The 22367-nt window shown below is 47.7% G+C and overlaps 11 non-coding genes and 3 pseudogenes across 11 annotated transcripts; all 14 read left to right on the forward strand.

Annotated features, from left to right (window-relative positions):
• Positions 1-1012: 1012 nt before the first annotated feature.
• Positions 1013-1203, forward strand: LOC142252888 (U2 spliceosomal RNA). Its single transcript, XR_012726251.1, has one exon. It is a non-coding gene; the product is annotated as a U2 spliceosomal RNA (small nuclear RNA).
• Positions 1204-2583: 1380 nt separating this feature from the next.
• Positions 2584-2774, forward strand: LOC142252532 (U2 spliceosomal RNA). The gene has a single exon (XR_012725906.1). It is a non-coding gene; the product is annotated as a U2 spliceosomal RNA (small nuclear RNA).
• A 2179-nt stretch (positions 2775-4953) lies between these two features.
• LOC142253200 (U2 spliceosomal RNA) lies at positions 4954-5149 on the forward strand. Its single transcript, XR_012726512.1, has one exon. It is a non-coding gene; the product is annotated as a U2 spliceosomal RNA (small nuclear RNA).
• A 1373-nt stretch (positions 5150-6522) lies between these two features.
• Positions 6523-6664, forward strand: LOC142253687 (U2 spliceosomal RNA; annotated as a pseudogene).
• A 739-nt stretch (positions 6665-7403) lies between these two features.
• Positions 7404-7601, forward strand: LOC142253219 (U2 spliceosomal RNA). Its single transcript, XR_012726531.1, has one exon. It is a non-coding gene; the product is annotated as a U2 spliceosomal RNA (small nuclear RNA).
• Positions 7602-8982: 1381 nt separating this feature from the next.
• LOC142253688 (U2 spliceosomal RNA) lies at positions 8983-9124 on the forward strand (annotated as a pseudogene).
• A 739-nt stretch (positions 9125-9863) lies between these two features.
• Positions 9864-10061, forward strand: LOC142253220 (U2 spliceosomal RNA). Its single transcript, XR_012726532.1, has one exon. It is a non-coding gene; the product is annotated as a U2 spliceosomal RNA (small nuclear RNA).
• A 1381-nt stretch (positions 10062-11442) lies between these two features.
• LOC142252533 (U2 spliceosomal RNA) lies at positions 11443-11633 on the forward strand. Its single transcript, XR_012725907.1, has one exon. It is a non-coding gene; the product is annotated as a U2 spliceosomal RNA (small nuclear RNA).
• Positions 11634-13014: 1381 nt separating this feature from the next.
• On the forward strand, positions 13015-13156 carry LOC142253689 (U2 spliceosomal RNA; annotated as a pseudogene).
• Positions 13157-13895: 739 nt separating this feature from the next.
• On the forward strand, positions 13896-14093 carry LOC142253222 (U2 spliceosomal RNA). Its single transcript, XR_012726534.1, has one exon. It is a non-coding gene; the product is annotated as a U2 spliceosomal RNA (small nuclear RNA).
• A 1381-nt stretch (positions 14094-15474) lies between these two features.
• LOC142252534 (U2 spliceosomal RNA) lies at positions 15475-15665 on the forward strand. The gene has a single exon (XR_012725908.1). It is a non-coding gene; the product is annotated as a U2 spliceosomal RNA (small nuclear RNA).
• A 2860-nt stretch (positions 15666-18525) lies between these two features.
• On the forward strand, positions 18526-18716 carry LOC142252871 (U2 spliceosomal RNA). Its single transcript, XR_012726235.1, has one exon. It is a non-coding gene; the product is annotated as a U2 spliceosomal RNA (small nuclear RNA).
• Positions 18717-20302: 1586 nt separating this feature from the next.
• Positions 20303-20487, forward strand: LOC142253305 (U2 spliceosomal RNA). The gene has a single exon (XR_012726606.1). It is a non-coding gene; the product is annotated as a U2 spliceosomal RNA (small nuclear RNA).
• Positions 20488-22043: 1556 nt separating this feature from the next.
• On the forward strand, positions 22044-22237 carry LOC142253352 (U2 spliceosomal RNA). Its single transcript, XR_012726651.1, has one exon. It is a non-coding gene; the product is annotated as a U2 spliceosomal RNA (small nuclear RNA).
• The last annotated feature ends 130 nt before the right edge of the window (positions 22238-22367 follow it).

Here is a 22367-nt window from a genome sequence, read left to right on the forward strand (position 1 = left end):
TGTTTATTCCTATCATGCATTGGTTTTTGGGGTTTTCTTTGAGCAATGATGATGTCTTGAGTGGGCTGTTGGCTCCCTCACCTGGAGGAAGAGTTTGCTTGCTCTTGGACATTCTAAAAGAGAGGTCATGATAGACATTTAGCTTCTGAACCCAATTGGGGACAGTCATGGGTGATGAATGTTTTGCAACCTGCTGCGCAGCCTGATACCGCAATATAAGGAACGTCAAATACTAAGAATGGGCGGCCTATGAAAGAATTACTACTTTCATTAAGTACACTTAAACGGCTAATTGGGAATAGACAAACTGTAAAAAGCCCTCTGAGAAAGCCCCCCTCTAACCTTTGTTAGTAAGCTTTTCTGTAGTCTGCCTGTTGATGTATTTTCCGTTTGAACAGTGCACAACATGAAGAGACGGAACACTGGCGGCTTGTCACAATGCCCCCCGCTGACATCACAATAGCGCTGCTGCCTAGAAAGCTAGCTGCGCAGCAGAAGTTTCTCTTTGGGTTTGAGGTGGGCTAGTGGAAGGAGGGGGCAAGCTTTTTTTTTTTTTTTTTTCTCGGGTGGTAGGGGGATGATAGGAGAAGGGATGCGGGTGGTGAGATGGGTACAGAGGGCAGGGTTTGGGGCTGGGAAGGGAAGGGAAAAGATTAGGGTTTGGGGATGATGAAAGGGCTTTCTACGGGTAAGGATGGCAAAGGGTGGCAGTGACGGAAAGTCAGGCAACCTGTCCTGTCCGTCTTTTTGTATCATGAATTGAAAAGACTGCAAGGGGGAGGGGAGTTGCTTGCGCCCAAAAGGAGGAGTTATTCAGATTCATTGCAGTGGGCGGCGGCTGCAAAACGCACCATTCTTCTTGTTTTTGCTCTGCAAAGCAGCCTTTTCAAGGGTTGGCTTGGGTGACAAAATGTCTTGTGTAGGCGTGGGTTTGTCTCCCTCTCGCTCTCTCTCCCTAAGATGTGTCCGGCATAGGCCAGGGTGCCACTCGAGGCCCAAACCAATTCTGGTTATCGCTTCTCGGCTTTTTGGCTAAGATCAAGTGTAGTATCTGTTCTTATCAGTTTAATATCTGATACGTCCCCTATCTGGGGACCATATATTAAATGGATTTTTAGAACAGGGAGATGGAAAAAGAGCTTGCTCTGTCCACTCCACGCATTGACCTGGTATTGCAGTACCTCCAGGACCGGTGCACCCCTTCTTAACCCAGTTTCCAAAAGCAGAACTCAATTCACCTGATTCATATTAGCCCGATTTAATAAATTGGAAGAAAGCATACGTCTTCATATGCACCTCAATACTTCCTCCTTTTGTTTTTTATCTTTCACACTTTTTACTTTCTTTATTCATCCAAATAGCAAACTCATCACCACTCAACCTGACCAACTCGACTATGTCCCGTGCTGCAGTATCTTGTTCTCTGTCTTATCTAGATCATTTGCAATTGAATGGAATAGATCCCTTTTGGACAAAGTGGATTCACCTTCTGCTGCAGTGACCACAGGTGTGATAAGATCTAGAATTGGCATCTGGTGCGATCTCTCCGCTTCCACTCCAAAGAAAGTTACCTGTTTATTCCTATCATGCATTGGTTTTTGGGGTTTTCTTTGAGCAATGATGATGTCTTGAGTGGGCTGTTGGCTCCCTCACCTGGAGGAAGAGTTTGCTTGCTCTTGGACATTCTAAAAGAGAGGTCATGATAGACATTTAGCTTCTGAACCCAATTGGGGACAGTCATGGGTGATGAATGTTTTGCAACCTGCTGCGCAGCCTGATACCGCAATATAAGGAACGTCAAATACTAAGAATGGGCGGCCTATGAAAGAATTACTACTTTCATTAAGTACACTTAAACGGCTAATTGGGAATAGACAAACTGTAAAAAGCCCTCTGAGAAAGCCCCCCTCTAACCTTTGTTAGTAAGCTTTTCTGTAGTCTGCCTGTTGATGTATTTTCCGTTTGAACAGTGCACAACATGAAGAGACGGAACACTGGCGGCTTGTCACAATGCCCCCCGCTGACATCACAATAGCGCTGCTGCCTAGAAAGCTAGCTGCGCAGCAGAAGTTTCTCTTTGGGTGGGAGGTGGGCTAGTGGAAGGAGGGGGCAAGCTTTTTTTTTTTTTTTTTCTCGGGTGGTAGGGGGATGATAGGAGAAGGGATGCGGGTGGTGAGATGGGTACAGAGGGCAGGGTTTGGGGCTGGGAAGGGAAGGGAAAAGATTAGGGTTTGGGGATGATGAAAGGGCTTTCTACGGGTAAGGATGGCAAAGGGTGGCAGTGACGGAAAGTCAGGCAACCTGTCCTGTCCGTCTTTTTGTATCATGAATTGAAAAGACTGCAAGGGGGAGGGGAGTTGCTTGCGCCCAAAAGGAGGAGTTATTCAGATTCATTGCAGTGGGCGGCGGCTGCAAAACGCACCATTCTTCTTGTTTTTGCTCTGCAAAGCAGCCTTTTCAAGGGTTGGCTTGGGTGACAAAATGTCTTGTGTAGGCGTGGGTTTGTCTCCCTCTCGCTCTCTCTCCCTAAGATGTGTCCGGCATAGGCCAGGGTGCCACTCGAGGCCCAAACCAATTCTGGTTATCGCTTCTCGGCCTTTTGGCTAAGATCAAGTGTAGTATCTGTTCTTATCAGTTTAATATCTGATACGTCCCCTATCTGGGGACCATATATTAAATGGATTTTTAGAACAGGGAGATGGAAAAAGAGCTTGCTCTGTCCACTCCACGCATTGACCTGGTATTGCAGTACCTCCAGGACCGGTGCACCCCTTCTTAACCCAGTTTCCAAAAGCAGAACTCAATTCACCTGATTCATATTAGCCCGATTTAATGAATTGGAAGAAAGCATACGTCTTCATATGCACCTCAATACTTCCTCCTTTTGTTTTTTATCTTTCACACTTTTTACTTTCTTTATTCATCCAAATAGCAAACTCATCACCACTCAACCTGACCAACTCGACTATGTCCCGTGCTGCAGTATCTTGTTCTCTGTCTTATCTAGATCATTTGCAATTGAATGGAATAGATCCCTTTTGGACAAAGTGGATTCACCTGCTGCTGCAGTGACCACAGGTGTGATAAGATCTAGAATTGGCATCTGGTGCGATCTCTCCGCTTCCACTCCAAAGAAAGTTACCTGTTTATTCCTATCATGCATTGGTTTTTGGGGTTTTCTTTGAGCAATGATGATGTCTTGAGTGGGCTGTTGGCTCCCTCACCTGGAGGAAGAGTTTGCTTGCTCTTGGACATTCTAAAAGAGAGGTCATGATAGACATTTAGCTTCTGAACCCAATTGGGGACAGTCATGGGTGATGAATGTTTTGCAACCTGCTGCGCAGCCTGATACCGCAATATAAGGAACGTCAAATACTAAGAATGGGCGGCCTATGAAAGAATTACTACTTTCATTAAGTACACTTAAACGGCTAATTGGGAATAGACAAACTGTAAAAAGCCCTCTGAGAAAGCCCCCCTCTAACCTTTGTTAGTAAGCTTTTCTGTAGTCTGCCTGTTGATGTATTTTCCGTTTGAACAGTGCACAACATGAAGAGACGGAACACTGGCGGCTTGTCACAATGCCCCCCGCTGACATCACAATAGCGCTGCTGCCTAGAAAGCTAGCTGCGCAGCAGAAGTTTCTCTTTGGGTGGGAGGTGGGCTAGTGGAAGGAGGGGGCAAGCTTTTTTTTTTTTTTTTTTCTCGGGTGGTAGGGGGATGATAGGAGAAGGGATGCGGGTGGTGAGATGGGTACAGAGGGCAGGGTTTGGGGCTGGGAAAAGAAGGGAAAAGATTAGGGTTTGGGGATGATGAAAGGGCTTTCTACGGGTAAGGATGGCAAAGGGTGGCAGTGACGGAAAGTCAGGCAACCTGTCCTGTCCGTCTTTTTGTATCATGAATTGAAAAGACTGCAAGGGGGAGGGGAGTTGCTTGCGCCCAAAAGGAGGAGTTATTCAGATTCATTGCAGTGGGCGGCGGCTGCAAAACGCACCATTCTTCTTGTTTTTGCTCTGCAAAGCAGCCTTTTCAAGGGTTGGCTTGGGTGACAAAATGTCTTGTGTAGGCGTGGGTTTGTCTCCCTCTCGCTCTCTCTCCCTAAGATGTGTCCGGCATAGGCCAGGGTGCCACTCGAGGCCCAAACCAATTCTGGTTATCGCTTCTCGGCCTTTTGGCTAAGATCAAGTGTAGTGTTGTTCGAAGAGGTGGTTTAAGCTCCAGGCCACCTTAGTACAATGATACAATGCACACTGGAAGGTTGCGCTTGCTAGTACTCTGGGTGTATAGTATATTCATCTAGAGGAAAACATGGCCCTACCAGGATTGAGGCTATTAGACTGAGTAAGGGTGGGGGGCTATGGTACAACGTGCCCCAGGACTGACGACCCTGGAGTGAGTCTGAGCTTGCTGGCTTGGGACCCCGGCAAGCCTTGGGCTCTGTAGCACACCGTACCTTGCCTTTTCATACTTTTTGAGCATATTACCCTATCCCGGCCTTCTGGCTAGGAAGGGAAATTTTTATAATCCCGGTCGGAGGTGTGGTCAGCTTTGGGCTGAGAAACCAACACCCGGTTGGAGGTCTGGGTCAGCTTCGGCTGAGAAACCAACACCCGGTTGGAGGTCTGGGTCAGCTTCGGCTGAGAAACCAACACCCGGTTGGAGGTCCGGTTAGCCTTGGGCTGAGAAACCAACACCGGTTGACGGTCCGGGCAGTTTCGGCTGCGAAACCAACAACTAGTAGCTCTCTACTCCACTTGGGTAAGATGCCTGGGTGGACGCTGGGAGCAACGACAAGGCTCAACCAGGCTTCGGCTTGGGGGAGCACCGAAGATCCCTGACCCTTGCTGTGGCCTTCTGGCTCGGAGGGACGGGGTTGATTTTTGGGGACCCTCTCCTCACGGTGGGGTCCACACGAATCCTAGCCTTTGCACTGTTTTTGGTGTGACTTCGGTCATGCATTTTTTGTGGTGCTTTGGAAAGCTTCATTAAATCAAAATCTGTTCTTATCAGTTTAATATCTGATACGTCCCCTATCTGGGGACCATATATTAAATGGATTTTTAGAACAGGGAGATGGAAAAAGAGCTTGCTCTGTCCACTCCACGCATTGACCTGGTATTGCAGTACCTCCAGGACCGGTGCACCCCTTCTTAACCCAGTTTCCAAAAGCAGAACTCAATTCACCTGATTCATATTAGCCCGATTTAATGAATTGGAAGAAAGCATACGTCTTCATATGCACCTCAATACTTCCTCCTTTTGTTTTTTATCTTTCACACTTTTTACTTTCTTTATTCATCCAAATAGCAAACTCATCACCACTCAACCTGACCAACTCGACTATGTCCCGTGCTGCAGTATCTTGTTCTCTGTCTTATCTAGATCATTTGCAATTGAATGGAATAGATCCCTTTTGGACAAAGTGGATTCACCTGCTGCTGCAGTGACCACAGGTGTGATAAGATCTAGAATTGGCATCTGGTGCGATCTCTCCGCTTCCACTCCAAAGAAAGTTACCTGTTTATTCCTATCATGCATTGGTTTTTGGGGTTTTCTTTGAGCAATGATGATGTCTTGAGTGGGCTGTTGGCTCCCTCACCTGGAGGAAGAGTTTGCTTGCTCTTGGACATTCTAAAAGAGAGGTCATGATAGACATTTAGCTTCTGAACCCAATTGGGGACAGTCATGGGTGATGAATGTTTTGCAACCTGCTGCGCAGCCTGATACCGCAATATAAGGAACGTCAAATACTAAGAATGGGCGGCCTATGAAAGAATTACTACTTTCATTAAGTACACTTAAACGGCTAATTGGGAATAGACAAACTGTAAAAAGCCCTCTGAGAAAGCCCCCCTCTAACCTTTGTTAGTAAGCTTTTCTGTAGTCTGCCTGTTGATGTATTTTCCGTTTGAACAGTGCACAACATGAAGAGACGGAACACTGGCGGCTTGTCACAATGCCCCCCGCTGACATCACAATAGCGCTGCTGCCTAGAAAGCTAGCTGCGCAGCAGAAGTTTCTCTTTGGGTGGGAGGTGGGCTAGTGGAAGGAGGGGGCAAGCTTTTTTTTTTCTCGGGTGGTAGGGGGATGATAGGAGAAGGGATGCGGGTGGTGAGATGGGTACAGAGGGCAGGGTTTGGGGCTGGGAAGGGAAGGGAAAAGATTAGGGTTTGGGGATGATGAAAGGGCTTTCTACGGGTAAGGATGGCAAAGGGTGGCAGTGACGGAAAGTCAGGCAACCTGTCCTGTCCGTCTTTTTGTATCATGAATTGAAAAGACTGCAAGGGGGAGGGGAGTTGCTTGCGCCCAAAAGGAGGAGTTATTCAGATTCATTGCAGTGGGCGGCGGCTGCAAAACGCACCATTCTTCTTGTTTTTGCTCTGCAAAGCAGCCTTTTCAAGGGTTGGCTTGGGTGACAAAATGTCTTGTGTAGGCGTGGGTTTGTCTCCCTCTCGCTCTCTCTCCCTAAGATGTGTCCGGCATAGGCCAGGGTGCCACTCGAGGCCCAAACCAATTCTGGTTATCGCTTCTCGGCCTTTTGGCTAAGATCAAGTGTAGTATCGTTCGAAAAGGTGGTTTAAGGCTCCGGCCACCTTAGTACAATGATGCAATGCACACTGGAAGGTTGCGCTTGTTAGTACTTTGGGAGGATAGTATATCCATCTAGAGGAAACCATGGCCCTACCAGGATCGAGGCTATTAGACTGAGTAAGTGTGGGGGCTTTGGTGCAATGTGCCCCAGGATTGACGACCCTGGAGTGAGTCTGAGCTTGCTGGCTTGGGACCCCGGCGAGCCTTGGGCTCTGTAGCACACCGTACCTTGCCTTTTCATACTTTCTGAGCATATTGCTCTATCCCGGCCTTCTGGCTAGGAAGGGAAATTTTTATAATCATGGTCGGAGGTCCGTTCAGCTTTGGGCTGAGAAACCAACACCCGGTTGGAGGTCTGGGTCAGCTTTGGCTGAGAAACCAACACCCGGTTGGAGGTCCGGGTCAGCTTCGGCTGAGAAACCAACACCCGGTTGGAGGTCCGGGTCAGCTTCGGCTGAGAAACCAACACCCGGTTGGAGGTCCGGGTCAGCTTCGGCTGAGAAACCAACACCCGGTTGGAGGTCCGGTTAGCCTTGGGCTGAGAAACCAACACCGGTTGACGGTCCGGGCAGTTTCGGCTGCGAAACCAACAACTAGTAGCTCTCTACTCCACTTGGGTAAGATGCCTGGGTGGACGCTGGGAGCAACGACAAGGCTCAACCAGGCTTCGGCTTGGGGGAGCACCGAAGATCCCTGACCCTTGCCGTGGCCTTCTGGCTCGGAGGGACGGGGTTGATTTTTGGGGACCCTCTCCTCACGGAGGGGTCCACACGAATCCTAGCCTTTGCACTGTTTTTGGTGTGACTTTGGTCATGCATTTTTTGCGGTGCTTTGGAAAGCTTCATTAAATCAAAAAATCTGTTCTTATCAGTTTAATATCTGATACGTCCCCTATCTGGGGACCATATATTAAATGGATTTTTAGAACAGGGAGATGGAAAAAGAGCTTGCTCTGTCCACTCCACGCATTGACCTGGTATTGCAGTACCTCCAGGACCGGTGCACCCCTTCTTAACCCAGTTTCCAAAAGCAGAACTCAATTCACCTGATTCATATTAGCCCGATTTAATGAATTGGAAGAAAGCATACGTCTTCATATGCACCTCAATACTTCCTCCTTTTGTTTTTTATCTTTCACACTTTTTACTTTCTTTATTCATCCAAATAGCAAACTCATCACCACTCAACCTGACCAACTCGACTATGTCCCGTGCTGCAGTATCTTGTTCTCTGTCTTATCTAGATCATTTGCAATTGAATGGAATAGATCCCTTTTGGACAAAGTGGATTCACCTGCTGCTGCAGTGACCACAGGTGTGATAAGATCTAGAATTGGCATCTGGTGCGATCTCTCCGCTTCCACTCCAAAGAAAGTTACCTGTTTATTCCTATCATGCATTGGTTTTTGGGGTTTTCTTTGAGCAAAGATGATGTCTTGAGTGGGCTGTTGGCTCCCTCACCTGGAGGAAGAGTTTGCTTGCTCTTGGACATTCTAAAAGAGAGGTCATGATAGACATTTAGCTTCTGAACCCAATTGGGGACAGTCATGGGTGATGAATGTTTTGCAACCTGCTGCGCAGCCTGATACCGCAATATAAGGAACGTCAAATACTAAGAATGGGCGGCCTATGAAAGAATTACTACTTTCATTAAGTACACTTAAACGGCTAATTGGGAATAGACAAACTGTAAAAAGCCCTCTGAGAAAGCCCCCCTCTAACCTTTGTTAGTAAGCTTTTCTGTAGTCTGCCTGTTGATGTATTTTCCGTTTGAACAGTGCACAACATGAAGAGACGGAACACTGGCGGCTTGTCACAATGCCCCCCGCTGACATCACAATAGCGCTGCTGCCTAGAAAGCTAGCTGCGCAGCAGAAGTTTCTCTTTGGGTGGGAGGTGGGCTAGTGGAAGGAGGGGGCAAGCTTTTTTTTTTTTTTTTTTCTCGGGTGGTAGGGGGATGATAGGAGAAGGGATGCGGGTGGTGAGATGGGTACAGAGGGCAGGGTTTGGGGCTGGGAAGGGAAGGGAAAAGATTAGGGTTTGGGGATGATGAAAGGGCTTTCTACGGGTAAGGATGGCAAAGGGTGGCAGTGACGGAAAGTCAGGCAACCTGTCCTGTCCGTCTTTTTGTATCATGAATTGAAAAGACTGCAAGGGGGAGGGGAGTTGCTTGCGCCCAAAAGGAGGAGTTATTCAGATTCATTGCAGTGGGCGGCGGCTGCAAAACGCACCATTCTTCTTGTTTTTGCTCTGCAAAGCAGCCTTTTCAAGGGTTGGCTTGGGTGACAAAATGTCTTGTGTAGGCGTGGGTTTGTCTCCCTCTCGCTCTCTCTCCCTAAGATGTGTCCGGCATAGGCCAGGGTGCCACTCGAGGCCCAAACCAATTCTGGTTATCGCTTCTCGGCCTTTTGGCTAAGATCAAGTGTAGTATCGTTCGAAAAGGTGGTTTAAGGCTCCGGCCACCTTAGTACAATGATGCAATGCACACTGGAAGGTTGCGCTTGTTAGTACTTTGGGAGGATAGTATATCCATCTAGAGGAAACCATGGCCCTACCAGGATCGAGGCTATTAGACTGAGTAAGTGTGGGGGCTATGGTGCAATGTGCCCCAGGATTGACGACCCTGGAGTGAGTCTGAGCTTGCTGGCTTGGGACCCCGGCGAGCCTTGGGCTCTGTAGCACACCGTACCTTGCCTTTTCATACTTTCTGAGCATATTGCTCTATCCCGGCCTTCTGGCTAGGAAGGGAAATTTTTATAATCATGGTCGGAGGTCCGTTCAGCTTTGGGCTGAGAAACCAACACCCGGTTGGAGGTCTGGGTCAGCTTTGGCTGAGAAACCAACACCCGGTTGGAGGTCCGGGTCAGCTTCGGCTGAGAAACCAACACCCGGTTGGAGGTCCGGGTCAGCTTCGGCTGAGAAACCAACACCCGGTTGGAGGTCCGGGTCAGCTTCGGCTGAGAAACCAACACGCGGTTGGAGGTCCGGTTAGCCTTGGGCTGAGAAACCAACACCGGTTGACGGTCCGGGCAGTTTCGGCTGCGAAACCAACAACTAGTAGCTCTCTACTCCACTTGGGTAAGATGCCTGGGTGGACGCTGGGAGCAACGACAAGGCTCAACCAGGCTTCGGCTTGGGGGAGCACCGAAGATCCCTGACCCTTGCCATGGCCTTCTGGCTCGGAGGGACGGGGTTGATTTTTGGGGACCCTCTCCTCACGGAGGGGTCCACACGAATCCTAGCCTTTGCACTGTTTTTGGTGTGACTTTGGTCATGCATTTTTTGCGGTGCTTTGGAAAGCTTCATTAAATCAAAAAATCTGTTCTTATCAGTTTAATATCTGATACGTCCCCTATCTGGGGACCATATATTAAATGGATTTTTAGAACAGGGAGATGGAAAAAGAGCTTGCTCTGTCCACTCCACGCATTGACCTGGTATTGCAGTACCTCCAGGACCGGTGCACCCCTTCTTAACCCAGTTTCCAAAAGCAGAACTCAATTCACCTGATTCATATTAGCCCGATTTAATGAATTGGAAGAAAGCATACGTCTTCATATGCACCTCAATACTTCCTCCTTTTGTTTTTTATCTTTCACACTTTTTACTTTCTTTATTCATCCAAATAGCAAACTCATCACCACTCAACCTGACCAACTCGACTATGTCCCGTGCTGCAGTATCTTGTTCTCTGTCTTATCTAGATCATTTGCAATTGAATGGAATAGATCCCTTTTGGACAAAGTGGATTCACCTGCTGCTGCAGTGACCACAGGTGTGATAAGATCTAGAATTGGCATCTGGTGCGATCTCTCCGCTTCCACTCCAAAGAAAGTTACCTGTTTATTCCTATCATGCATTGGTTTTTGGGGTTTTCTTTGAGCAATGATGATGTCTTGAGTGGGCTGTTGGCTCCCTCACCTGGAGGAAGAGTTTGCTTGCTCTTGGAGATTTTAAAAGAGAGGTCATGATAGACATTTAGCTTCTGAACCCAATTGGGGACAGTCATGGGTGATGAATGTTTTGCAACCTGCTGCGCAGCCTGATACCGCAATATAAGGAACGTCAAATACTAAGAATGGGCGGCCTATGAAAGAATTACTACTTTCATTAAGTACACTTAAACGGCTAATTGGGAATAGACAAACTGTAAAAAGCCCTCTGAGAAAGCCCCCCTCTAACCTTTGTTAGTAAGCTTTTCTGTAGTCTGCCTGTTGATGTATTTTCCGTTTGAACAGTGCACAACATGAAGAGACGGAACACTGGCGGCTTGTCACAATGCCCCCCGCTGACATCACAATAGCGCTGCTGCCTAGAAAGCTAGCTGCGCAGCAGAAGTTTCTCTTTGGGTGGGAGGTGGGCTAGTGGAAGGAGGGGGCAAGCTTTTTTTTTCTTTTTTTTCTCGGGTGGTAGGGGGATGATAGGAGAAGGGATGCGGGTGGTGAGATGGGTACAGAGGGCAGGGTTTGGGGCTGGGAAGGGAAGGGAAAAGATTAGGGTTTGGGGATGATGAAAGGGCTTTCTACGGGTAAGGATGGCAAAGGGTGGCAGTGACGGAAAGTCAGGCAACCTGTCCTGTCCGTCTTTTTGTATCATGAATTGAAAAGACTGCAAGGGGGAGGGGAGTTGCTTGCGCCCAAAAGGAGGAGTTATTCAGATTCATTGCAGTGGGCGGCGGCTGCAAAACGCACCATTCTTCTTGTTTTTGCTCTGCAAAGCAGCCTTTTCAAGGGTTGGCTTGGGTGACAAAATGTCTTGTGTAGGCGTGGGTTTGTCTCCCTCTCGCTCTCTCTCCCTAAGATGTGTCCGGCATAGGCCAGGGTGCCACTCGAGGCCCAAACCAATTCTGGTTATCGCTTCTCGGCCTTTTGGCTAAGATCAAGTGTAGTATCTGTTCTTATCAGTTTAATATCTGATACGTCCCCTATCTGGGGACCATATATTAAATGGATTTTTAGAACAGGGAGATGGAAAAAGAGCTTGCTCTGTCCACTCCACGCATTGACCTGGTATTGCAGTACCTCCAGGACCGGTGCACCCCTTCTTAACCCAGTTTCCAAAAGCAGAACTCAATTCACCTGATTCATATTAGCCCGATTTAATGAATTGGAAGAAAGCATACGTCTTCATATGCACCTCAATACTTCCTCCTTTTGTTTTTTATCTTTCACACTTTTTACTTTCTTTATTCATCCAAATAGCAAACTCATCACCACTCAACCTGACCAACTCGACTATGTCCCGTGCTGCAGTATCTTGTTCTCTGTCTTATCTAGATCATTTGCAATTGAATGGAATAGATCCCTTTTGGACAAAGTGGATTCACCTGCTGCTGCAGTGACCACAGGTGTGATAAGATCTAGAATTGGCATCTGGTGCGATCTCTCCGCTTCCACTCCAAAGAAAGTTACCTGTTTATTCCTATCATGCATTGGTTTTTGGGGTTTTCTTTGAGCAAAGATGATGTCTTGAGTGGGCTGTTGGCTCCCTCACCTGGAGGAAGAGTTTGCTTGCTCTTGGACATTCTAAAAGAGAGGTCATGATAGACATTTAGCTTCTGAACCCAATTGGGGACAGTCATGGGTGATGAATGTTTTGCAACCTGCTGCGCAGCCTGATACCGCAATATAAGGAACGTCAAATACTAAGAATGGGCGGCCTATGAAAGAATTACTACTTTCATTAAGTACACTTAAACGGCTAATTGGGAATAGACAAACTGTAAAAAGCCCTCTGAGAAAGCCCCCCTCTAACCTTTGTTAGTAAGCTTTTCTGTAGTCTGCCTGTTGATGTATTTTCCGTTTGAACAGTGCACAACATGAAGAGACGGAACACTGGCGGCTTGTCACAATGCCCCCCGCTGACATCACAATAGCGCTGCTGCCTAGAAAGCTAGCTGCGCAGCAGAAGTTTCTCTTTGGGTGGGAGGTGGGCTAGTGGAAGGAGGGGGCAAGCTTTTTTTTTCTTTTTTTTCTCGGGTGGTAGGGGGATGATAGGAGAAGGGATGCGGGTGGTGAGATGGGTACAGAGGTCAGGGTTTGGGGCTGGGAAGGGAAGGGAAAAGATTAGGGTTTGGGGATGATGAAAGGGCTTTCTACGGGTAAGGATGGCAAAGGGTGGCAGTGACGGAAAGTCAGGCAACCTGTCCTGTCCGTCTTTTTGTATCATGAATTGAAAAGACTGCAAGGGGGAGGGGAGTTGCTTGCGCCCAAAAGGAGGAGTTATTCAGATTCATTGCAGTGGGCGGCGGCTGCAAAACGCACCATTCTTCTTGTTTTTGCTCTGCAAAGCAGCCTTTTCAAGGGTTGGCTTGGGTGACAAAATGTCTTGTGTAGGCGTGGGTTTGTCTCCCTCTCGCTCTCTCTCCCTAAGATGTGTCCGGCATAGGCCAGGGTGCCACTCGAGGCCCAAACCAATTCTGGTTATCGCTTCTCGGCCTTTTGGCTAAGATCAAGTGTAGTATCGTTCGAAAAGGTGGTTTAAGGCTCCGGCCACCTTAGTACAATGATGCAATGCACACTGGAAGGTTGCGCTTGTTAGTACTTTGGGAGGATAGTATATCCATCTAGAGGAAACCATGGCCCTACCAGGATCGAGGCTATTAGACTGAGTAAGTGTGGGGGCTATGGTGCAATGTGCCCCAGGATTGACGACCCTGGAGTGAGTCTGAGCTTGCTGGCTTGGGACCCCGGCGAGCCTTGGGCTCTGTAGCACACCGTACCTTGCCTTTTCATACTTTCTGAGCATATTGCTCTATCCCGGCCTTCTGGCTAGGAAGGGAAATTTTTATAATCATGGTCGGAGGTCCGTTCAGCTTTGGGCTGAGAAACCAACACCCGGTTGGAGGTCTGGGTCAGCTTTGGCTGAGAAACCAACACCCGGTTGGAGGTCCGGGTCAGCTTCGGCTGAGAAACCAACACCCGGTTGGAGGTCCGGGTCAGCTTCGGCTGAGAAACCAACACCCGGTTGGAGGTCCGGGTCAGCTTCGGCTGAGAAACCAACACCCGGTTGGAGGTCCGGTTAGCCTTGGGCTGAGAAACCAACACCGGTTGACGGTCCGGGCAGTTTCGGCTGCGAAATTAACAACTAGTAGCTCTCTACTCCACTTGGGTAAGATGCCTGGGTGGACGCTGGGAGCAACGACAAGGCTCAACCAGGCTTCGGCTTGGGGGAGCACCGAAGATCCCTGACCCTTGCCGTGGCCTTCTGGCTCGGAGGGACGGGGTTGATTTTTGGGGACCCTCTCCTCACGGAGGGGTCCACACGAATCCTAGCCTTTGCACTGTTTTTGGTGTGACTTTGGTCATGCATTTTTTGCGGTGCTTTGGAAAGCTTCATTAAATCAAAAAATCTGTTCTTATCAGTTTAATATCTGATACGTCCCCTATCTGGGGACCATATATTAAATGGATTTTTAGAACAGGGAGATGGAAAAAGAGCTTGCTCTGTCCACTCCACGCATTGACCTGGTATTGCAGTACCTCCAGGACCGGTGCACCCCTTCTTAACCCAGTTTCCAAAAGCAGAACTCAATTCACCTGATTCATATTAGCCCGATTTAATGAATTGGAAGAAAGCATACGTCTTCATATGCACCTCAATACTTCCTCCTTTTGTTTTTTATCTTTCACACTTTTTACTTTCTTTATTCATCCAAATAGCAAACTCATCACCACTCAACCTGACCAACTCGACTATGTCCCGTGCTGCAGTATCTTGTTCTCTGTCTTATCTAGATCATTTGCAATTGAATGGAATAGATCCCTTTTGGACAAAGTGGATTCACCTGCTGCTGCAGTGACCACAGGTGTGATAAGATCTAGAATTGGCATCTGGTGCGATCTCTCCGCTTCCACTCCAAAGAAAGTTACCTGTTTATTCCTATCATGCATTGGTTTTTGGGGTTTTCTTTGAGCAATGATGATGTCTTGAGTGGGCTGTTGGCTCCCTCACCTGGAGGAAGAGTTTGCTTGCTCTTGGAGATTCTAAAAGAGAGGTCATGATAGACATTTAGCTTCTGAACCCAATTGGGGACAGTCATGGGTGATGAATGTTTTGCAACCTGCTGCGCAGCCTGATACCGCAATATAAGGAACGTCAAATACTAAGAATGGGCGGCCTATGAAAGAATTACTACTTTCATTAAGTACACTTAAACGGCTAATTGGGAATAGACAAACTGTAAAAAGCCCTCTGAGAAAGCCCCCCTCTAACCTTTGTTAGTAAGCTTTTCTGTAGTCTGCCTGTTGATGTATTTTCCGTTTGAACAGTGCACAACATGAAGAGACGGAACACTGGCGGCTTGTCACAATGCCCCCCGCTGACATCACAATAGCGCTGCTGCCTAGAAAGCTAGCTGCGCAGCAGAAGTTTCTCTTTGGGTGGGAGGTGGGCTAGTGGAAGGAGGGGGCAAGCTTTTTTTTTCTTTTTTTTCTCGGGTGGTAGGGGGATGATAGGAGAAGGGATGCGGGTGGTGAGATGGGTACAGAGGGCAGGGTTTGGGGCTGGGAAGGGAAGGGAAAAGATTAGGGTTTGGGGATGATGAAAGGGCTTTCTACGGGTAAGGATGGCAAAGGGTGGCAGTGACGGAAAGTCAGGCAACCTGTCCTGTCCGTCTTTTTGTATCATGAATTGAAAAGACTGCAAGGGGGAGGGGAGTTGCTTGCGCCCAAAAGGAGGAGTTATTCAGATTCATTGCAGTGGGCGGCGGCTGCAAAACGCACCATTCTTCTTGTTTTTGCTCTGCAAAGCAGCCTTTTCAAGGGTTGGCTTGGGTGACAAAATGTCTTGTGTAGGCGTGGGTTTGTCTCCCTCTCGCTCTCTCTCCCTAAGATGTGTCCGGCATAGGCCAGGGTGCCACTCGAGGCCCAAACCAATTCTGGTTATCGCTTCTCGGCCTTTTGGCTAAGATCAAGTGTAGTATCTGTTCTTATCAGTTTAATATCTGATACGTCCCCTATCTGGGGACCATATATTAAATGGATTTTTAGAACAGGGAGATGGAAAAAGAGCTTGCTCTGTCCACTCCACGCATTGACCTGGTATTGCAGTACCTCCAGGACCGGTGCACCCCTTCTTAACCCAGTTTCCAAAAGCAGAACTCAATTCACCTGATTCATATTAGCCCGATTTAGGCTATGTGCGCACTTACCGGATTTTTCGCGGATTTTGCCGCGGATTTGCTGCATGTTTCGCTGCAGAAAATGTTCATAACATCTCTGCAGTGAATCACCAGCAAAACCTATGGAGAAAAAAAATCCTGTGCGCACTGGGCGGAATTTAACAGCTGCATGTTTTGCTGCGGGAATCCCGCAGCAAAAACAAGTGCATGTCACTTCTTTTCCGCACAGCGCTGCGGGATTTTACTCCATTGACTCAATGTTAATCAAGAAATCCCGCAGGGAATAACGCAGGCAGCAAATTCTGTGCGGTTCACTGCGTTTTCCTGCGTTATTCCCTGCGGTATTTTGCGGTTTACCTCCGGTAATGTGCATCACTTGCTTGCGGTTTTGCAGGGAAGTGATGTCATTACAGGAAGAGGAAGCCGTGCAGAGTAAACACAAACACATCACACACATCACACACATCACAGACATAGAACACATCACAGACATAGAACACACATAGAAAGAAAACGGAAATATAGGAAAAAAAGAACGTGGGCTCCGCTGTATATTTACCGTCCAGCCGAGGTAAGCACACAGCGGCGGCCCGGTATTCTCAGGCTGGGGAGGGAGAGGGGCAGGGGTAATGTCCCCCGCCTCACTCCCCCTCCGGCAGCCGAGAATATCAGCCGCAGCTGCCCCGGCACTGTCGCATGCAATATGCGACAATACCGGCGTGTCCTCGGCTCTTCTTGCCACCGTGTAGCAGTGGTGACAAGGTAATACAAGGGGTTAATGGTGATGGGGGACCACCGCCATTAACCCCAGGCTTGATCATGGCAGCGTCTATGTGACAGCTGACATGATCAACCCGTAAGTAAAGTGAAAAAAACACAGACACCGAAAAATCCTTTATTTTAAATAAAACAAACAAGCCTCGTTCACCATTTTATTAACCCCTCCCGCACCAAAGCTCCGGCGTAATCCAGGTCCGACGTCCAGCGCTGCTTACATCCAGCCGCGACTGTCACAGACACAGCGCTGAATGAATGCAGCAGACAGCAGAGGTAATTACCGGTCATTTCCCACGGCCGGTAATGTGAACTCACTGCCGACCGTGGAAAATGCAGCGATCTGTCATCTATCCCTCTATCTATCTATCCCTCTATCTATCTATCTATCCCTCTATCTATCCCTCTGTCTGTCTATCTATCCCTCTATCTATTCTTCTGTCTATCTACTCTCAGAATTAAATGACTTTTTTTTTTTTTTTTTTCTTCAATGTGCTTTATTGCATTGAATGCAATAAAGCACATCCCAACCCGCACGCGGCAAAACCGCGGCAATACCGCGAATAATACCGCGGTAAAACCGCAGCAAACCGCGGCAAACCGCATGCGGTTTTCGGGTGCGGTTTCCCGCGGTTTTTTACCGCGGGTGCGGTAATCTTTGAGGGCATGCGGAATTTTCTCAAGAAAATTCCACTTCCCAGTGCGCACAGAGCCTTAATGAATTGGAAGAAAGCATACGTCTTCATATGCACCTCAATACTTCCTCCTTTTGTTTTTTATCTTTCACACTTTTTACTTTCTTTATTCATCCAAATAGCAAACTCATCACCACTCAACCTGACCAACTCGACTATGTCCCGTGCTGCAGTATCTTGTTCTCTGTCTTATCTAGATCATTTGCAATTGAATGGAATAGATCCCTTTTGGACAAAGTGGATTCACCTGCTGCTGCAGTGACCACAGGTGTGATAAGATCTAGAATTGGCATCTGGTGCGATCTCTCCGCTTCCTCTCCAAAGAAAGTTACCTGTTTATTCCTATCATGCATTGGTTTTTGGGGTTTTCTTTGAGCAATGATGATGTCTTGAGTGGGCTGTTGGCTCCCTCACCTGGAGGAAGAGTTTGCTTGCTCTTGGACATTCTAAAAGAGAGGTCATGATAGACATTTAGCTTCTGAACCCAATTGGGGACAGTCATGGGTGATGAATGTTTTGCAACCTGCTGCGCAGCCTGATACCGCAATATAAGGAACGTCAAATACTAAGAATGGGCGGCCTATGAAAGAATTACTACTTTCATTAAGTACACTTAAACGGCTAATTGGGAATAGACAAACTGTAAAAAGCCCTCTGAGAAAGCCCCCCTCTAACCTTTGTTAGTAAGCTTTTCTGTAGTCTGCCTGTTGATGTATTTTCCGTTTGAACAGTGCACAACATGAAGAGACGGAACACTGGCGGCTTGTCACAATGCCCCCCGCTGACATCACAATAGCGCTGCTGCCTAGAAAGCTAGCTGCGCAGCAGAAGTTTCTCTTTGGGTGGGAGGTGGGCTAGTGGAAGGAGGGGGCAAGCTTTTTTTTTTTTTTTTTTCTCGGGTGGTAGGGGGATGATAGGAGAAGGGATGCGGGTGGTGAGATGGGTACAGAGGGCAGGGTTTGGGGCTGGGAAGGGAAGGGAAAAGATTAGGGTTTGGGGATGATGAAAGGGCTTTCTACGGGTAAGGATGGCAAAGGGTGGCAGTGACGGAAAGTCAGGCAACCTGTCCTGTCCGTCTTTTTGTATCATGAATTGAAAAGACTGCAAGGGGGAGGGGAGTTGCTTGCGCCCAAAAGGAGGAGTTATTCAGATTCATTGCAGTGGGCGGCGGCTGCAAAACGCACCATTCTTCTTGTTTTTGCTCTGCAAAGCAGCCTTTTCAAGGGTTGGCTTGGGTGACAAAATGTCTTGTGTAGGCGTGGGTTTGTCTCCCTCTCGCTCTCTCTCCCTAAGATGTGTCCGGCATAGGCCAGGGTGCCACTCGAGGCCCAAACCAATTCTGGTTATCGCTTCTCGGCCTTTTGGCTAAGATCAAGTGTAGTATCTGTTCTTATCAGTTTAATATCTGATACGTCCCCTATCTGGGGACCATATATTAAATGGATTTTTAGAACAGGGAGATGGAAAAAGAGCTTGCTCTGTCCACTCCACGCATTGACCTGGTATTGCAGTACGTCCAGGACCGGTGCACCCCTTCTTAACCCAGTTTCCAAAAGCAGAACTCAATTCACCTGATTCATATTAGCCCGATTTAATGAATTGGAAGAAAGCATACGTCTTCATATGCACCTCAATACTTCCTCCTTTTGTTTTTTATCTTTCACACTTTTTACTTTCTTTATTCATCCAAATAGCAAACTCATCACCACTCAACCTGACCAACTCGACTATGTCCCGTGCTGCAGTATCTTGTTCTCTGTCTTATCTAGATCATTTGCAATTGAATGGAATAGATCCCTTTTGGACAAAGTGGATTCACCTGCTGCTGCAGTGACCACAGGTGTGATAAGATCTAGAATTGGCATCTGGTGCGATCTCTCCGCTTCCACTCCAAAGAAAGTTACCTGTTTATTCCTATCATGCATTGGTTTTTGGGGTTTTCTTTGAGCAATGATGATGTCTTGAGTGGGCTGTTGGCTCCCTCACCTGGAGGAAGAGTTTGCTTGCTCTTGGACATTCTAAAAGAGAGGTCATGATAGACATTTAGCTTCTGAACCCAATTGGGGACAGTCATGGGTGATGAATGTTTTGCAACCTGCTGCGCAGCCTGATACCGCAATATAAGGAACGTCAAATACTAAGAATGGGCGGCCTATGAAAGAATTACTACTTTCATTAAGTACACTTAAACGGCTAATTGGGAATAGACAAACTGTAAAAAGCCCTCTGAGAAAGCCCCCCTCTAACCTTTGTTAGTAAGCTTTTCTGTAGTCTGCCTGTTGATGTATTTTCCGTTTGAACAGTGCACAACATGAAGAGACGGAACACTGGCGGCTTGTCACAATGCCCCCCGCTGACATCACAATAGCGCTGCTGCCTAGAAAGCTAGCTGCGCAGCAGAAGTTTCTCTTTGGGTGGGAGGTGGGCTAGTGGAAGGAGGGGGCAAGCTTTTTTTTTTTTTTTTTTCTCGGGTGGTAGGGGGATGATAGGAGAAGGGATGCGGGTGGTGAGATGGGTACAGAGGGCAGGGTTTGGGGCTGGGAAGGGAAGGGAAAAGATTAGGGTTTGGGGATGATGAAAGGGCTTTCTACGGGTAAGGATGGCAAAGGGTGGCAGTGACGGAAAGTCAGGCAACCTGTCCTGTCCGTCTTTTTGTATCATGAATTGAAAAGACTGCAAGGGGGAGGGGAGTTGCTTGCGCCCAAAAGGAGGAGTTATTCAGATTCATTGCAGTGGGCGGCGGCTGCAAAACGCACCATTCTTCTTGTTTTTGCTCTGCAAAGCAGCCTTTTCAAGGGTTGGCTTGGGTGACAAAATGTCTTGTGTAGGCGTGGGTTTGTCTCCCTCTCGCTCTCTCTCCCTAAGATGTGTCCGGCATAGGCCAGGGTGCCACTCGAGGCCCAAACCAATTCTGGTTATCGCTTCTCGGCCTTTTGGCTAAGATCAAGTGTAGTCCCTTCATTGGGTTTGCCTTGGTCTTGGCTGGGAGGGGCCCGGGCTTGCACAACCGCCGGCCTCAGGGATTGTTGCGCCTTTTGGTGCTTACGTCCCCTTATGGCTGGTGGTTCCTGGGCTCGGGAGGCGATCACCTGCGGCACTGCGCTTTTGTGTGGTGGCCGATGACTGTTTTCTGAAATTTGCAGATGAAATCTCATCTGTTCTTATCAGTTTAATATCTGATACGTCCCCTATCTGGGGACCATATATTAAATGGATTTTTAGAACAGGGAGATGGAAAAAGAGCTTGCTCTGTCCACTCCACGCATTGACCTGGTATTGCAGTACCTCCAGGACCGGTGCACCCCTTCTTAACCCAGTTTCCAAAAGCAGAACTCAATTCACCTGATTCATATTAGCCCGATTTAATGAATTGGAAGAAAGCATACGTCTTCATATGCACCTCAATACTTCCTCCTTTTGTTTTTTATCTTTCACACTTTTTACTTTCTTTATTCATCCAAATAGCAAACTCATCACCACTCAACCTGACCAACTCGACTATGTCCCGTGCTGCAGTATCTTGTTCTCTGTCTTATCTAGATCATTTGCAATTGAATGGAATAGATCCCTTTTGGACAAAGTGGATTCACCTGCTGCTGCAGTGACCACAGGTGTGATAAGATCTAGAATTGGCATCTGGTGCGATCTCTCCGCTTCCACTCCAAAGAAAGTTACCTGTTTATTCCTATCATGCATTGGTTTTTGGGGTTTTCTTTGAGCAATGATGATGTCTTGAGTGGGCTGTTGGCTCCCTCACCTGGAGGAAGAGTTTGCTTGCTCTTGGACATTCTAAAAGAGAGGTCATGATAGACATTTAGCTTCTGAACCCAATTGGGGACAGTCATGGGTGATGAATGTTTTGCAACCTGCTGCGCAGCCTGATACCGCAATATAAGGAACGTCAAATACTAAGAATGGGCGGCCTATGAAAGAATTACTACTTTCATTAAGTACACTTAAATGGCTAATTGGGAATAGACAAACTGTAAAAAGCCCTCTGAGAAAGCCCCCCTCTAACCTTTGTTAGTAAGCTTTTCTGTAGTCTGCCTGTTGATGTATTTTCCGTTTGAACAGTGCACAACATGAAGAGACGGAACACTGGCGGCTTGTCACAATGCCCCCCGCTGACATCACAATAGCGCTGCTGCCTAGAAAGCTAGCTGCGCAGCAGAAGTTTCTCTTTGGGTGGGAGGTGGGCTAGTGGAAGGAGGGGGCAAGCTTTTTTTTTTTTTTTTTCTCGGGTGGTAGGGGGATGATAGGAGAAGGGATGCGGGTGGTGAGATGGGTACAGAGGGCAGGGTTTGGGGCTGGGAAGGGAAGGGAAAAGATTAGGGTTTGGGGATGATGAAAGGGCTTTCTACGGGTAAGGATGGCAAAGGGTGGCAGTGACGGAAAGTCAGGCAACCTGTCCTGTCCGTCTTTTTGTATCATGAATTGAAAAGACTGCAAGGGGGAGGGGAGTTGCTTGCGCCCAAAAGGAGGAGTTATTCAGATTCATTGCAGTGGGCGGCGGCTGCAAAACGCACCATTCTTCTTGTTTTTGCTCTGCAAAGCAGCCTTTTCAAGAGTTGGCTTGGGTGACAAAATGTCTTGTGTAGGCGTGGGTTTGTCTCCCTCTCGCTCTCTCTCCCTAAGATGTGTCCGGCATAGGCCAGGGTGCCACTCGAGGCCCAAACCAATTCTGGTTATCGCTTCTCGGCCTTTTGGCTAAGATCAAGTGTAGTTTGGGAGGGTACTACCTTGGTTGGTGCTGAAAGGTGCCAGGGTATTGCACAACTGCTGGCCTTGGGGGAGTGTGCATCTTAGGATGTCATAGCCCTCTTGTGACGGACAGTTACCTGGGCAACGAGAGGCGGTCACTTTATTATTTTCAAACTCATCCTTCAAAAAAAAAAAAAATAAAATCTGTTCTTATCAGTTTAATATCTGATACGTCCCCTATCTGGGGACCATATATTAAATGGATTTTTAGAACAGGGAGATGGAAAAAGAGCTTGCTCTGTCCACTCCACGCATTGACCTGGTATTGCAGTACCTCCAGGACCGGTGCACCCCTTCTTAACCCAGTTTCCAAAAGCAGAACTCAATTCACCTGATTCATATTAGCCCGATTTAATGAATTGGAAGAAAGCATACGTCTTCATATGCACCTCAATACTTCCTCCTTTTGTTTTTTATCTTTCACAC

The sequence above is a fragment of the Anomaloglossus baeobatrachus genome, chromosome 9 (genome assembly GCF_048569485.1).
Source record: "Anomaloglossus baeobatrachus isolate aAnoBae1 chromosome 9, aAnoBae1.hap1, whole genome shotgun sequence".
In the NCBI taxonomy this organism is placed as follows: domain Eukaryota; kingdom Metazoa; phylum Chordata; class Amphibia; order Anura; family Aromobatidae; genus Anomaloglossus; species Anomaloglossus baeobatrachus.